The sequence below is a fragment of the Bidens hawaiensis genome, unplaced genomic scaffold (genome assembly GCF_021521415.1).
Source record: "Bidens hawaiensis isolate Kalapana, Puna unplaced genomic scaffold, B.hawaiensis_p1.1 tig00014201_1, whole genome shotgun sequence".
NCBI classification, from domain to species: Eukaryota; Viridiplantae; Streptophyta; class Magnoliopsida; order Asterales; family Asteraceae; genus Bidens; species Bidens hawaiensis.
Genome location: NW_027492222.1, coordinates 336,120 through 352,588, shown reverse-complemented (window position 1 = coordinate 352,588; position 16,469 = coordinate 336,120).

The window sequence follows — 16,469 nt, the reverse complement described above, 5'->3', positions numbered from 1 at the left end:
ATTGACGACCTCTTTGATCAACTCCAAGGTGCCTCTTGTTTCTCCAAGATTGATCTCCGCTCTGGCTATCACCAGTTGCGCATCCGCAATGAAGATGTTCCGAAGACTGCTTTTCGAACTCGTTATGGCCATTTTGAATTCTTGGTCATGTCCTTCGGTTTAACCAACGCACCCGCCGTTTTCATGGATCTAATGAATCGGGTGTGTAGGCCTTTCTTGGATAAATTCGTGATTGTGTTTATCGATGATGTTCTGGTGTATTCTAAGACCAAGGCCGAGCATGAGCAACATCTTCGGTTGGTGTTGCAAAAGCTTCGAACCGAGCAGCTCTATGCAAAGCTTTCCAAGTGTGAATTCTGGTCTGATGAAGTACAGTTTCTTGGTCATGTTGTGAACAAGATGGGTATTCATGTCGACCCATCCAAAATTGAAGCAATCAAGAACTGGATTACGCCATCCTCTCCTTCCGAGATCCGTTCCTTTCTGGGCTTAGCTGGTTACTACCGGCGATTTATTTCGAACTTCTCAAAGATCGCTTTGCCTTTAACAGCTCTAACGCACAAAGGTAAACCGTATATTTGGGGCTCGAAGCAAGAAGAAGCCTCTCTGACGCTCAAGCGATTGTTGTGTGAAGCTTCTGTTCTTGCGCTACCTGAGGGTAATGATGATTTTGTCGTGTACTGCGATGCCTCCAACCAAGGTCTCGGTTGTGTTCTTATGCAACGAGGCAAGGTTATCGCTTACGCATCAAGGCAACTTAAGGTTCATGAAAAGAATTATACAACTCACGATCTCGAACTTGGTGCAGTTGTTTTTGCCTTGAAGATCTGGAGACACTACCTTTATGGCACTAAGTGTATCCTCTACACTGACCATAAAAGCCTTCAGCATATCTTTGATCAAAAGGAACTCAACATGAGGCAACGCCGATGGAACGAACTCATCAGCGATTACGATTGTGAGATCCGGTATCATCCTGGTAAGGCTAATGTGGTAGCCGATGCGCTCAGCCGAAAACCCTGCCAGCTTAACTGTATCTTGCCGCGCACCCAGCTTCACTTCGCGCCGATTCAAAGCAACCTTGAATCGCGTATTCGTGACGCGCAGCGCGCATCCATCAGTAATGGTAACCTTCGCGCCGAGTTAGCGTGTGGCGCGGAAGCGCATTTTGTGCCCAATCTGAGTGGAATTCTCTGTTATCTTAATCGCATCTGGATTCCCTTTGATGAGAATCTTCGCGCCGATATCCTGAGTGAAGCGCACAAATCTCGATATTCTATTCATCCCGGCGCTGATAAGATGTACAAGGATTTGCGCATAACTTATTGGTGGCCTGGTATGAAAAAGGATATTGCTGTGTTCGTAGCTAAATGTCTGACTTGTTCTAAAGTGAAAGCTGAACACCAACGCCCATCTGGTTTGCTCGAACAACCAGAAATTCCTACGTGGAAATGGGAATGTGTAGCGATGGACTTTATTACCAAGTTACCTTTGACAGCAAGCAAACATGGTAGCATTTGGGTAATAGTGGATCGTTTGACTAAGTCTGCTCACTTTCTGCCCATTCGTGAAAACTACCGTGTTGAGCAACTCGCGCAGCTTTATGTCAAGGAAATTGTCTGCCGCCATGGTACTCCTTTGAGCATCATATCCGATCGCGATGGCCGTTTTATATCTCGCTTTTGGAAATCTCTCCAATCTGCGCTAGGAACTCGCTTGGACATGAGTACGGCATATCATCCTCAGACTGACGGTCAGTCTGAGCGAACTATTCAAACTCTTGAGGATATGCTCCGATCTTGTGTTCTTGATTTTGGAGGTAATTGGGATTCGCACCTGCCTTTGATCGAGTTCTCTTATAATAACAACTATCATTCCAGTATCGGTATGGCCCCATTTGAAGCACTTTACGGTCGTAAGTGCCGCTCCCCGATTTGTTGGAACGAAGTGGGAGAAACTCAAATCACAGGACCCGAACTTGTTCAAGAGACAACCGATAAAATCGCCAAGATCCGTGATCATCTGCTGACTGCCAGAAGCCGACAGAAGAGTTACGCAGATCGTAGGCGAAAGCCTCTCGAATTTCAAGTTGGTGATCTTGTTCTCCTCAAAGTGTCGCCTTGGAAGGGTGTTGTCCGCTTTGGGAAGAAAGGTAAGCTTGCTCCTCGTTATGTTGGTCCGTTCAAGATTCTCGCGCGTGTAGGAAAAGTTGCCTACAGACTTGACCTGCCGCCCGCGCTCAGTAATGTGCATCCAACGTTCCATGTATCCAATCTCAAGAAGTGTTTAGCTGACGAGAACCTTCACATTCCACTTGATGAAGTTCAAGTTGATGAAACTATGCATTTCGTTGAGAAGCCTGTTGAGATTATGGATCGCGAGGTTAAGCAAACCAAGCGCAGTCGTATCCCTATTGTTAAAGTTCGCTGGGAGTCCAAGCGCGGAGCCGAGTTTACATGGGAAAGGGAAGATCAAATGAAGATCAAGTACCCGCACCTGTTCTCTGCGCAACCTACTTCGAGATAAATTTCGGGACGAAATTTCTTAAAGTAGGGGAGACTGTAACATCTGCCCCGATCCGACCCGACCCAGGTACCCGTTTCTCTGACCCGATCTCTTTCTTTTATGATTTGATATTTATTTATACTTATATTTTACTTTTAATAATAATATATAATTTCCTTCCCGCCTCTTTCTCTCTCTTTCTTTCCGCCGTCCCGTCCCTCTCCTTCTCTCTTTCCGCCTTCTTTTCCCTCTTGTCGCCGTCCCGCCCTTAAGCCTTGAACCTCTGTCCTTTGTTCCTTCCCGCCTAAGGTTGTCTGCGCAGCTCCACGCGCCAGACTCTTTACAAGGAAGCCTGCGTGAAGACCACCTGTTACTGCGATACGCGAGACGAACTGTCCCCGCAGCGCGCTAAGGATTTTAGTTCTTCCCGCGGCGCGCTATGGATACTGTTCTTCCCGCGACGCGCTAAGGAATATAGTTCTTCTCGCGACGCGCTTAGAATTGAAGTTCTTCCCGCGGAGCGCTTAGAAATATAATTCTTCCCGCGACGCGTTAAGGTTGGTTCTGTCTGCCTTCGCGCTCGCGCACTTTTGCCTTCGCGCTCGATGCCTTCTCACGTTTAACCCTTTGAGTTTTCTTCTGTTTAATCTAGCCGTTTGCTTTTGTGTTGTCTTATCTTTTGTGCTGTTGACCTAATCTGCTTTATGTCTGAAAAGTTACTTTCGGCGCAGCATGCGCACCAACCCCATTGGTTGACAGAAAAAGTGACTGACATTATCTTTTGAGATCTGCTTTTTCCATGCTTGACCTGTACCTTTATCTGATCCGCCCATGCTTTTTACTGTTCCCTGTCAGCTTTATCTTGCCCCCTGCAGCTGCCATATCTTTCCATATCTTTTGCTTTTGGATTCTTATGCTTTTTGATATCTTTTGCTTGATCCTGTTAAAGATCTTTTCCCCTTTTCTAGGGATTATGTCCCTAGGGTTTCTCTATAAATAATAATAATATTTTCATAACACTACACACACAAAACACTTAATCTCTCCTGTTCTCTTGCTCCTTGCTCTCTCTGCCGTCTTCCTCTCTGCCTCCGTCTTCCTCCCTGTTCTGCCCTGCTTTTCCGGTATATATATATATATTATATATAATAATTTACTTATTAATTATGCTAACTTATAATCAAGACTTAAAACAAATCATTTAAAACAATAATCTTAATTATAGGTTAACTTGTGCTTGTTTAAAGTTGGTTCTTGCTTTATCTTACACCGCATCGTTTATCAAGTGAGTAATCTCGTACCTAATCCCTTTTTGCTTTTAATGTTTTGGGATGTTCATGTGTTCATACAAACTTAGAGTCTTAAACTGTTTATGAACTTTAGTCGCGCAGTATCCCATGTGTTGAGGACGTAGACTTGGCTGTTTATTTGTATGTGTGGATCATTAACCGTCTTGTCGGTCTATTCCGCAGTTTTCATGGTACCATTAGATGAACACGGGAGAACTATCGTTTATGATTTTCTCTTTTGTTTACACATGCACAGTTTGTCTTGTTTGTGAGCTCAATTGTGAGCACTGGCAGTCTATGAATCTTAGAGTTGGTCCCGATCAGATTACACCCTTGTTGAAAACCAGACATACACATGTTGCGCGCAGATTTATTGTTATCTATGTATTAACTATTAAACTTGATTTCTCACCAACACGCAAGTGTTTGACGTTTATTTTAACACATGTTCAGGTTTGCAGTAGCTGTTTTGGAGCTTGTGGACACATAGGAAGTTTTCTTTATTTTGGACCTAGATTAAAATGTATCAAGACAAGTTATTGCTGTTTTATTATTATGATTTATAATATATTGATTTATGATGATTTATGTTATCTTACTTTTACCTTGCGCGTGCGCGAATGAATGTATTTATTAAATATTGACACCCAATAGTGTCACGAGTAATGAAACAATATGTGGCGCCCCGATGTATAATCCGCCTTTGGTCGGGGTGTTACATTTCTTCCCTGGAGGGAGATTACAGTTTTCCCATGTGTTGTTTTTCATTAGCGCCTTCATCTCTGTATCCATCGCATCCTTCCAATTTTTTGATTCTAGGGCTTGTTCCATGGAAGTTGGAATTTGTTCCGTATAAAGGGAAGATGTAAAGGCTTTGGCTTCTTTGGATAGGTTCCCTTCGGCTATGTTTGCAATAGGATACCTAGAAGATTTAGACTGTTTCTCTTGGGAATATCGTTTTCTTGGGATTCCTCTGTTGACTCTTGGTGGAAGAACATATTTCTCGGTGGTTTCTTCTGGAACTGTTTCTTCATGTTCCTCCTGCACTACTTGTTCTACATCTATCTCATGATTGTTAGTTATATCAATATTTTCGTGAGATCCTTCATTTATTACATTTTCATACACTTGAGAATTACTAACCTCTGATGTCAGGTCGGGAGCATTTGGGGTGGGAATACTGATTGTTGGTTCACCAGATTGTTGTGAAGTCGGTGACTCATCTTAGGTACTGTGATTGACTTCTTCGGATGATGAGGCCCATTTTGGAACCCATGTTAGCCAACTCAGTGTGTCATAATCTTTCTTCCCCGGACCATTGTGTGAGGCATAAAAGAATTCAGTTTCAAGGAAGTCATAGTTCATGGTAGTGTACATATGACGGGTTTTTGGATTATAGCATCGATACCCTTTTTGGTTGACCCCGTATCCTAAAAACACACATTTTTCCGCACATGGGTCGAGTTTGCTTCGATTGATTTTTGGTATGTGGACAAAGGCGGAACACCCAAATATTCGTGGTTGCAATGTAAGGGCGGGTGACAGTTTTGTAAATTCAGAAAGAGTTTGAAGAGGGGTTTTTAGGTCAAGCGCTTTTGTTGGTAGCCGATTGATAAGATACGTGGCAGTAGCGAAAGCTTCTGGCCAGAAGGATGTAGGTACTTGAGATTCAATCAGGAGGGCCCGAGTTATTTCCAATAGAATGCGGTTTTTCCTTTCGACAGTGCCGTTTTGTTCCGAAGTGTGCGGGCAAGACGTTTGATGAATTATTCCTTTTGTTTGACAAAATTGTTTCATTGAATCGTTTATAAACTCCCCACCATTATCGGATCGAAGAATTTGAATATTGGTTTTAAATTGTGTTTTTGTAAGGCCCCGTTCCCGGTAGCCCTACTTTAGCATCGGATTTACTCATAAACACAGTTCTTGCAATCAGGGTTGATTAAAACTTTCGCGGAAACGTTTACTTGAAGCATTCGTTACAAAACATTCAATCTCTTCTTTGATACCATAAAACAAATCATTATATTTAAAATATCTTTTCTTCCATCTTCAGATGCCAGCCGTTCAATCCATGCCATGTGTCATCCTCATGCCTTCTCGATAAACATATATACCTGCGTGCATACTAAAAGTCAACTACGCTGAGTGAGTTCTAGTTAATCAGGCGACATACGGTACATACACATACCTTACATACATACATATCTTAACCCTGTATAATTATCCATAAGAGGACGTCACATAATATCTATTAAAAGAACTATTACTATTACCCTACAATTTATATTCTCCATAGAAGAACACTATGTATTACATATTCTCCATAGAAGGGGCATCCTATTTACTTCCAAAGAAGAAACACTTTGTTTTCCATTAAAGGGACACTATGCTTCCCATTAAAGGAACATTAGGCTTTCCATTAAAGGAACATTATGCTTTCCATCAAAGGAATACGGGGCTTTCCATTAAAGGAACACTATATATATATTATCCGTATAGGGAACTCTAAATATAAATTATCATTTAATATCCATTTAAGGAGACAATCATAGCTGTCCTTGGCAATACATGTAATATCCGAAGATCATTCACGTATCGACAAGTAATCATCCCTGCATTACACACAATATCCATATCTTTATTTATAACCTAACGGTACATGCAATATCCGAAGATTGTTCACATACCGACAAGTAATCATTCATACCGTACACATATATCACATAGGGCATACACTTATCACTTAGGGTAAGTGTATTAACTGATCACATCGAGTATGCACACAGCCCCGAAAACATAACAAGGAAGTGGGGCTAGAAACTCACCTGATCTCAGTTACTTCTTCTGCTAACGGTTACTCCTTCTTGAGCTGTGCGCGTCTAACTGTTTAATAATTACAGTATTAAGTACCGCTCTAGTCATCTCATTGCTACTTAATTAGTCTTACACGTTGTAAGGCCCCGTTACCGGTAGCCCTACTTTTGTGTTGGATTTACTCATAAACGCAGTTCTAAATATCAGAGTTAATTAAAACATTCGCGGAATATAAAAGCTTTCATAACAAAACACCTCTTGTCTTAAAACAACATCTTGTCTTTCAAAATAAACAAAACATTAACTTAAACGTCTTGAGTCTTCCGATGCCAGCCCCTTATTCAGTGCCACGTGTCTCCTCAAGCGAGTTGCCTCATCCTACTCACCTGCGTGCATACTAAAAGTCAGCTACGCTGAGTGAGTTCTAGTTAATCACATAATCATACAATACCTTTTTACATTTCATACTTAACCTCTTAACTTTCTTACATACACACGTAAGTGCATATACTTTCATTCTTACCTTCATACTTCCTTTACATACATAATCATACGTTTTAAAGAGCCTTTCGCCCTATAACCTCACAGATATTATAAAGGTCTGGTCCCTAACATCACAGATATTATAAGGGTCTGGTCCCTAACATCACAGATATTATTAGGGTCTGGTCCCTAACATCACAAATATTATTAGGGTCTGGTCCCTTTGTTTCGTGTAACTGTACCGTACCTGTTCATACATACTTTCCTTGACAATACGTGCAATCTCCGAAGAGCGTTCACGTACCATCATCATAACATACATACATTATGCATACATCATATATTCATACACACATCCTATCTTTCATCACACTTATCAATCATATCTTAACTACCACCTGACGGTACATGCAATATCCGAAGATCGTTCACGCACCGTCAAACAATCATCATACATAAATCATACAAGGCATACACTTACCACTTAAGATAAGTGTATTAACTATTACATCGAGTATGCACACAGCCCCGAAAACATAACAAGGAAGTGGGGCTAGAAACTCACCTCAGTGCGGTTGCGTTCACCGTTTACGGTTATTCCCTTCTTGAGCTGTGCACGACTGACTGTATAATAATTATACGTTTCAGTAAACTGTCACTACACATATCGCCTTTCTAGTTTAATCATTACCCTCAACGAACGGGGGTCCGGGGGCAGCGCCACTGGCAGCGTGGTTTTAGGGGCGGCAGCCCCTAGCGGGGTCCAAGGGGCAGAGCCCCTGGCTGGGGTTAAGCTGTCTTATCACATTTTCCATTAGCATTTTGAATCATTGAATAATATGCTACTTAAAAGTTCAAGGGTTTATTTGTAATTAAATCATTCTTTTCTAAGTCCAGGGACCGTTCTGTCATTCTGTTAAACTTCTAATTCGTTACTTATCCTTAACAAACTGACTTACCATGACGAACTGGTTCTTGTAACGAATTGGAACCTTTAACGAACTAGACTCTTAACGAATCAGTCCATGTAGCGAACCAGTCCAAGTAGCGAATTGGACCTTCTAATTCGTTATCTACTTTAACGAACTGGTCATAACGAATCAAGAATGATTCGTCACCCCTTTCCCTTAACGAATTGAACACGAACTGTAATCAGTTCGCTATGTTCCCATGGACGAACTAGCTAGCGAATCACCTTTAATTCGCTATATTCCTGTAGCGAACTAGGGTTAGGTCAGGAATGTCAGAACATTCCCTGACATTCCCCTTTAACCTCGTACCACTTTCCGGTGCTGTCATTGCCGGAAAGCCGCCGGAAAAACGCGATTTCGCCGAAAAAACGGGTTGTTTTGGGTTCGTTTATAACAAACTAACACAGATTTCCCATGGACGAACTAGCTAGCGAATCACCTTTAATTTGTTGTTTTGGGTTCGTTTATAACAAAATAACACAGATCTATGATTTCCCAAATCAAACCGAACCTATACGAACGATTTCTAACTATAAACGTACCTTGAACGAGTCGAACTACGAACACGGTTAAGCCTTGATGTTGTTTTGGTCCGTCACGACGTTCCAGCACCAACAAGCTCGGGTTTTCGCCTTCGAATCTTGGTTCGGGTTATAAGATGGTGTTGTGTGTGTTTTCTAAGGTATAGGCTAGTGTGTAGATTAGGATAAAAATGGAAAGGATTAGGGTTTAAGGGGTATTTATACTCCCTTAAGCCCACGGACCTAAGGCCCATCTTTCCCTTTTTGGTCCATAATTAAGTCCATCTAAAAGCCTACTTATCCTATCATATTTTATTATTATTATTACTATCCGAACGAAAAATTGGGAAGTTACAATTTGTATCATTGCATAAAACATAGTAAATTTATCAAACACTTCAGATTTATGTTTTAAAAAATAAATCCATGACATACGAGTGCAATCATCAACAAAGAGAATGAAAAAACGAAAATGTTCTCCTCCAACAACTTTTGCTGGTCCTCATACGTCCGAATGGATAAGGGAAAAAGGTAAATTAACTCTTGTGTTATTTGGTTTAAAAGTATGTCTATGACTTTTAGCTAAAATGCAAGTTTCACAATTTAATGGTCTATTGGAAGGAAATAATTTAGGAAATAAAAGATGCAAATAACCAGTGGAAGGATGTCCCAATCTTCTATGCCATAGCCAAGCTTCTCTATTTGTAGTTCCATGAGCAAGCATCACAGTACCATGGTGAGTCACTTCTTCCATGTAATACAATCCTTGGCGTTTAGTGTCACGCCCAATGATCGCTCCCGTCCTGATATCCTGTAGGATACAAAAGGTGGGATGCATCAGGACTGTGCAATTCAATTCCTTTGTCACATGACTAATAGATAACAATTTATGTGATAAAGAAGGAACGTACAAACCATTTGAGAGTTTTAAAGTTGGGGATATTTCAATAGTTCCTCCCCCTTTTACGGGAACTATTCCCCCATTGGCAGTTTTGATGTGGTCGATTCTAGGTTTAGATTTTGAAACCATGTCGGATAAGTCAAACGTCATGGTATCGGTAGCACCACAATCAAATATCCAAGATTTTTCTAAATTTTCACTATTTATGGCCATATTAGCATGTCCATAAGGTTTTAATACTATTTCTTTAATTCTAGAAGTACTCATATTTTTAATTTCACAATTTTCATACATAACAGAATCTTAAGGTGGAGCATTTTCCAAAAAAGAATTATTTTCAAAATGGTTAACTAAAGTTTGACCAGTGTTATAAATATCCTATTTTGTAAAGGGTTTATTTAACATTTTTTTAGCAGGAGGATCAACTAAATTATGATTCAAAAAACAAGGGTCTGAGAATAATTTCCCAAACCCATTACCTCCATCAGAACTCAAACCATCGTTCTCATTGTCGGCGAAGGCTATTCCACCGAAGCCACCGCCTTTTGGTTGTTCGGCGCCGACACTACCGGTATCATCCATATTCCTGACGGTTGCAGTAGCTTTTCCTCCTTCCTTATTTCCTTTCTTGTGACCGTCGTTCCACCACTCGGGGTAGCCGACGAGCTTGAAACACTGGTCCTTGGTGTGTTTCATCATGCCACAATGGTTGCATTTCAATTTTGATTTATCGAGCCGGAATGATGATCCGTCGCTTGAGTTTTTCTGACTTGTTCGCCCTTTCGACAGAAACCCTAGACCACCGGATTCGTTTGACCCGTTGGCCGCCAATCCAGCCGCCACATCGTTTTGAGTGAATGAGCTGTTAGTGGTGGTCCCGAATATACCCTGATATGCCAATTCTTTCCGAATAGCCGCGTAGGCGCCCTCAGCCGAAGGTAGTGGGTCCCATCGAAGTATTTCCCTCTTTATAGTATCATATTGTCGATCAAGGGCGTTCAGAAACTGGAATAGCTTTTGTTCTGACCTGATTTTGTTGTAAGTTGCTATGTCGACAGAACATGTCATGGGGTTTGGATCTCTCCTTTCAATTTCTCCCCAAATACCTTGCATAACAATCCAAAAATCTTCAAGTGGTGAGCCATTTTGTTTTATACCGCTGGCTTTGACATGGAGATCGAAGGTTTGCAACTTGTCTTTCCCGCTACTGTAAGTAACAACCAACGCGTCCCATAATGATTTGGCAGTGGGAAACTCGGTTAAGTTACTTGCAAGAGCGGGTTCAATATTTTGTTCAACCATGAGAACACTATTAAATCATCTTGTTCCCACCGTTCATATTTTTCATCGGTTGGGTCCGGTGGCGCCGGATTTCCTGAAAGGTGGCTTAACAGATTTTTTGATTTACCCCCAATTGCTACTCGAATCATTCGAGCCCATAGGGCGTAGTTTTGACTGTCAAGCTTGAGGCTGATTTTCAAGCTATCGGAGAGATTTTGTTTTGGGCTTTGATTTTGATTGTTGAGGCTGTTTTTGAGAATATTGATGATTTGTAATGCAAGATCATTATTTTCGGACATGGTGGTTGCTGTGATATGAAAAGGCTTGAAAGAAAAAGGTAAATGATAAGGAGGCTAATCCTAAGATCGGTCACCATGCTTTGATACCATATTGTAAATTGAAATCTTGAAAATAATAATATTTCTTGCAAAGTTGCTTACAGAGAGGAAAATAAATAACATAAATATAGAATACCAGAAACTAAGAAAGGAAATACAATCATGGTTTATGGCTAGAATTATTCTTGATTGATCTTCAACGGTCACTATGCAATATGTAAGGTTGTCAAAGAATCTTCATAAAATAGGAAATGATAAATAGTTGATCATATAATTATTTTTATTTTCTAACACTTCGATCTTCCAAGCTGTTCTAGTAATCACAATCTTGAGCAGACTGGTCAAAAGGTCTCCCAATTCATTATTATAGCCTCGTGACTTAAAACTCTTTTAAGTTAAGTTATACTTATGCATCATATACTTTCATCACAAGCTAACAATTGCACTCATTAAAACTCATATGGACATAATCCTTAAAAAAACATTAAATGAAAAATTAAAAGAATTAAACCACAAAGAGTAGCCCGGTGGCTGCAAGCCCTCATCATATACTTTCATCACAAGCTAAACACTTACTCCCATTAAAATACAAAATGGACACTAATGTAAAAAAGTGAATAATCAAACACAATATTCCATCTAATTTTAGCCACAAAACCCGTCAACTTTTAAAATTTAATCCTTAAAAAAAACAGTATTCATTTTATAATGATAGATATGAACTATGAAGCTAAATAACCTCACCTGTTAAATGTAAAAAGAATTAAAAATCCGTAGTCACAGAGAGTGAGGAGTGTTTCTCTTAATAATATGTCCCACATCGGATGCTTAAAGAAACCATAATCTGTTTATAAGGCACACTCTTATGGCTGCTGTCAACTGGCTTGGTAGCGCTTGTCTGTAACTCAAGCAAGTGCATTAAGTTGGTTGAACGATGAACGGTCACAGGCTGGTTGGTCCTGTTGGTGCGATTGCTGGCTTGCCTGTTCCAAGTTGCGAGTTGGGTCATGTGGCTTGAGCGAACGCTCGGGTCACGTGGTTATTAGAGTAGGGGGCACCGCTTGTTTCACAGAGCGAGTCAGTCAGGGGGAGGCTGGTTGGTCCTGTTGGTGCGATTGCTTGCTTGCCCGTTCCAAGTTGCGAGTTGGATCATGTGGCTTGAGCGAAGGCTCGGGTCACGTGGTTATTAGAGTGGGGGGCACCGCAACATCCATCTTTTTTTTAATTTTTTCCCCCTTAACCAACTACTTGTTTTCCAGATCTTTAAAAACACATTGATTAAATGCTTACTGTTCTGCCATGTTTCTTTGAGCAGTTTATACTAATGTTTAGGTTGACATTATTAACGTTACTTTTAAAACCCAACATGTTCTCAACTGTCATCATTTATTGGTTTACTCTTGCTATGGGTACAAGGAAAATGAACGCACCGAACCTTTGGACTACAAGTATTATCAAATGTTAATATTTACTGGGTTAATTATGTGTTTTTGGGTTTTAACGGATTTTGGACCATACTGGAAAGTGGAAATCTGTAAATGTCAAAACGAATACAAAACGAACGGTATTAGTTTACATAAATACACATCTAAATGCATTTTATTACTGTACGGATTATAACAATTCTAGGTTTGAATAAGTTCAAAAACATAAAATATATTTAATTTTTTCCCCCTTAACCAACTACTTGTTTTCCAGATCTTTAAAAACACATTGATTAAATGCTTACTGTTCTGCCATGTTTCTTTGAGCAGTTTATACTAATGTTTAGGTTGACATTATTAACGTTACTTTTAAAACCCAACATGTTCTCAACTGTCATCATTTATTGGTTTACTCTTGCTATGGGTACAAGGAAAATGAACGCACCGAACCTTTGGACTACAAGTATTATCAAATGTTAATATTTACTGGGTTAATTATGTGTTTTTGGGTTTTAACGGATTTTGGACCATACTGGAAAGTGGAAATCTGTAAATGTCAAAACGAATACAAAACGAACGGTATTAGTTTACATAAATACACATCTAAATGCATTTTATTACTGTACGGATTATAACAATTCTAGGTTTGAATAAGTTCAAAAACATAAAATATTAGTTAATTAAGCAAGTAAGCTCGAATTCATTAATTATTAAAAAAGGTTAGTTACACAAAAAAAAAGCGAGAAAATGTCAAACGGTGTACCAGTTATACAATCCTACATTAATGATCAATCCAACTAGGTTTTTGATCCAGTCCTATGACCAGAATCATTTTCGATAACTGCTAACGCATCTAATGTTTTGAACAGATTAGCTACTTCCACCATACAAATGCAACTAAAACGAGGACTAGTTTTCAGGTATAGATAGGGTATGAGATTATTTAGAAACTTTTATGTGTATAGAATGAGTATGAGATTAGGTCGATAAAGAGAAGAAGAAATAATCTCAGTTCATTGATCTCATCTTTCACTGCCTAGTCTCATTTAAGTAACAGTTCGTTGTTTACTAATAACCTTTCATTATAGAAGCAAAAAAAGAAAAGCTAAATGATATGTCTTCTTGTTATACTCGGTTTGGTGCTAAATTGGAAGGCTAGAATATGCAAGCCTTTTTATGTCAAACCAAGCTGCGGTTTGGGCTGTAATCTTGCCAATTTCTTTATGATTGTACATCAAAAGATCTAGCTGAGCTGGATATGCTCAAACCATTAAAGGTTAGTTTAGAACATCCAAGGTCCACCATCACTGTTCGTTTGGCGGTTATTGTCTACTTTACAGATGAAGAGAGCTTTCCTAATATATGCATAAAACCACATGTCCCATTGATATTGAGGCTATATCTCTTGTTATTGTTTGAGAGATTCGACACATAAAGATAAGATGATTCTTTTGGCATGTTGAAAGATAAAGTGAGTATTGTCCAGTCAACCTAGATTGCAGATATTTGCTTTAACACATATTGCATGCAATGCGAAGCAAATTAAATCATAAACAAACTGCATTTTGTTTTCTTTCTTCAAACAATATATGTAACGCATGTGAGCGTATTTGTAACAAAAAATAAAGTGTTGTACAATTCAAAAATACTTACATTGTGAAAGTGTTTTATCTCATTCCTGGTTCTTGTTGGCTCCAACATATTTATAAATAAAAAAAAACCTTTTTGTTCATTGAGCTACAAACTAAGAACAGCTTGGAAGTAGGTCAAAATAAGAATAGGCTTTTGATATTATACCATATACATTTTTGGGGCAATTTCATAGAATAGTAACCAAGTTTCAAAAGTGTTTCAATTAGGTCACTCAACTTTAAAAAATGTTCCAATTAGGTCACTCAACTTTCATATTTTATTAAATTAAAGGTTTTAACATGTTTTTTTAGCGTTTTTCTTTTTTGTTTCACATAGAAAATGTTTTCATCTTTTTTTAATGTTGACGTTGAGTGGCGACGTGGATTTTATTTTTTATTATTTATTTTTGAATTTTAATATAATTAACGTTTTTTAATTTTTTTAAAATATAACTACAAATATTGCAAATTCCGACCCCCACATCTTATCCTGCATTTCTTTATTAACGCACAAAAAAATCGTTGAGACTCGATTTGAAAATTTAGTGACCCGATTTGAAAAAAATATGCATAAGTGATCTAATTAAAGCACTTTTGAAAGTTGGTTACTATTTTATGGGATATTCCCTGCATTTAAATGTTTCACATGGGTATAAGCTTTCTTAAAACAACATGGGCCTTATGAATAGTTATAGTATATATAGATTGGTGTTTTATGAATATCTTGTCTGACTAAAATGTTCATAGTTCACATTGACCGCTTTTGAAACATGTAAAATGTATTTGTTATATCAAAAGACTATTCTTATTTTGACTTAACTTATTCTTCCAAGCTGTTCTAGTAACCACCAACCTTGAGCAGACCGGTCAGACGATCGATGAAAATATTATGAAGAAACAGAGCAACTCATCGCATGACGAAAAGGTTTTCCCTATTTATAATTATACGCAGTTGTTAAAAACGATTTAAACAATATGAAAACTCCACTGTCCTTGTTAGGCGAATTAGACACGACAAGGGCACCTGTTTAGACACGATAAGACGTGTTTAGCAAAAAAGTGCGCTATGCAATTTTGTACTTTTTTAAAAATAATTAAAGTTAAGACACTAGAGTACGTCATTCCATTTCTTGGTACATAAAATGTATATCTGTCATGCTCAAATCATCAAAGTCAATTGTTAAACGGGTTATTTTCATGTTTGATACTTGTGTTAACCGCGTCGTCTCTAACCTGTTAAACACATTAAGACACAAACTGACAGCCCTAGGCGAATAGGTGATGACCCTGAATTGAATGTTAAGCCAAAAGTTTTGGAATTTCCAAAGGTATTAAGGAAGAATGTATTATAATTCGAAAAACTAATCAAGTTGGAATTTCTTTTTCATTTGGGAAATCCTTAGCGAAGCATGTAAATTTTTTCCCGTTATCATCAACTTAAGTGGCATCATATTTTAACTTCTAAAGAGGTGTTTGGAATTACTTATTTAGCCTACTTATAACTTATTAACAATTATAACTTATTAGCTTATTAAAAAGTTTTAAGGAGTTTTCATAAGAAATCCCGATCACCCTCACCTCCCTAAACGGAGAATGGAGATATCAACCAAATAAATCCTAATGGGTCGGTAGTGGGCTCAATTTAGGAACTGATGATCTAGCCATTAATTAATTGAGGACCCAACAAGCCCGATATATACAGCAGGCTAGTTTCTTGTGATTTAGCCCAATTTTATATATATATATATATATTTAAAAGGCGTCAATGGTCTGTGAGTATGCCACCGCTGTAGCTAAATGTACATTCAATAAAACAAACTGTACAATCTTTCAAAGCATACTTTGTACATGGTTCACCTTCTATCCACATGTGGCCTTACCCTCCTTCACTTTTGTGTTCCTTCACACACACATCACAACCACACATATATATATGTATATATATATAGAGAGAGAGAAAAGGATAGATACAGAATGTTCTAAGAGTGAGAGAATGACGGAGGTAGCCACCTTGACGATGAACGTGGTGGTGCTAATCGTTCGCAATTCCCTCTCGCTGAGACGTCTAATCACCACGAGCAAGAGGCCTTCATTTTTGGGTAAGGCACGACTTTCTAAATCCATTTTAGGAAAACAAGAATCTGAAATCAACAATAAGGGGTTAGTTTTGCAAAGCTCTAATTTTGATTTTGTGTTTCATATGATGTGTATTAATATAATTGGGGTTGTTCATGTTTCCTCTTCTCTTGGGCTAGGGGTATGCTTTCCAAATTGCCAATTTATGGTGCAAGTTTTATATTCTCTTTTT